The 1,324-nt window shown below is 53.7% G+C and overlaps 1 pseudogene; it reads right to left on the bottom strand.

Annotated features, from left to right (window-relative positions):
• Nucleotides 1–352: 352 nt before the first annotated feature.
• On the bottom strand, nt 353–914 carry LOC104653414 (actin, cytoplasmic 2-like; annotated as a pseudogene).
• Nucleotides 915–1,324: the final 410 nt, after the last annotated feature.

Below are 1,324 nucleotides of genomic sequence, written 5' to 3'. Positions count from 1 at the left end.
ATCGGAGACTGCTGGCCACGCAGACCCACCAAGCCACAGACTTGACTGCCACAAGCATGTTCTCACCTCAGCCACAAAGTGACCAAGCCACATGTACTAAGGGTTGAAATCAAAGATACGTACAGAGTACTAAACAAATACCAAGGAGAACAGTTAGCTTCAATACAAGGTCAAAATCCACAAGTTCTACAATCCAGTGCCGATATCAGATACAAGCTTCAAGGATAATTTATTTTTGAAAGCTTATTTCAGTTTTGCGAGGCTAGCATGAGGTATATTCATTTGCCAGGGGCAAATTTACACTTCTGAATTAACCTATGCAGCAAATGGTATGCATCTGCTCACAGTCCATTTAGAAGCATTTGGGGTAGACACTGGAGAGGCCCGACTTGACATATTCCTGCTTGCTAATCCACATCTACTGGAAGGTGGACAGTGAGGCCAGGATGGAGCTGCCCATCCACACCAAGTACTTGCGCTCTGGGGGAACAATGACCTTGATCTTCATGGTGCTGGGCGCCAGGGCAGTGATCTCCTTCTGCATCCTCTCGGCGATGCCTGGGTACATGGTGATGCCGCCGGACAGTACCGTGTTCGTGTACAGGTTTTTGTGGATGTCCACGTCCCACTTCATGATGGAGCTGAAGGCAGTCTTGTGAATGCAGCAAGATCCCATGCCCAGGAAGGAAGGCTGGCAGTGCCTCTGGACGCCGGAACCACTCATTGCCGATGGTGATGACCTGGCCATCGGGCAGCTCAAAGGTCTTCTCCAGGGAGGAGGAGGATGCGGTGGTGGCCATCTCCTGGTCGAAGTCCAGGGTGACGTAGCACAGCTTCTCCTTGATGTCGCGCACGATAGCCCGCTCAGTGGTGGTGGTGGTGAAGCTGTAGCCGTGCTCAGTGAGGACCTTCATGAGGTAGTCAGTCAGGTCTCAGCCAGCCAGGTCCAGATGCAGGTTGGCCTGGGGGAGGGTGTAGCCCTCATAGATGGGCACTGTGTGGGTGGCCCCATCTCCAGAGTCCGTGATGATGCCAGTGATGTGCACAGAGGCATGGACGGACAGCACGGCAGGTGCGGCATCCTGACCCTGAAGTACCCCATCGAGCATGGCATCGTCACCAACTGGGACAACATGGAGAAGCTCTGGCATCACACCTTCTACAACAAGCTGTGTGTGGTCTCGGAGGAGCACCCAGTGCTGCTGACGGAGGGCTCCCTGCACCCCAAGGCCAACAGAGAGAAGTGACTCAGATCATGTTTAAGACCTTCAGCACCCCAGATGTGTACATGGCTATCCAGGGCCGCGCTGTCCGTCCATGCCTC

This window comes from Saimiri boliviensis, chromosome 9 (assembly GCF_048565385.1).
Source record: "Saimiri boliviensis isolate mSaiBol1 chromosome 9, mSaiBol1.pri, whole genome shotgun sequence".
NCBI lineage: Eukaryota > Metazoa > Chordata > Mammalia > Primates > Cebidae > Saimiri > Saimiri boliviensis.
The sequence above is the reverse complement of the archived record's forward strand: the minus strand, read 5'-3'. Positions and strand labels throughout refer to the sequence as shown.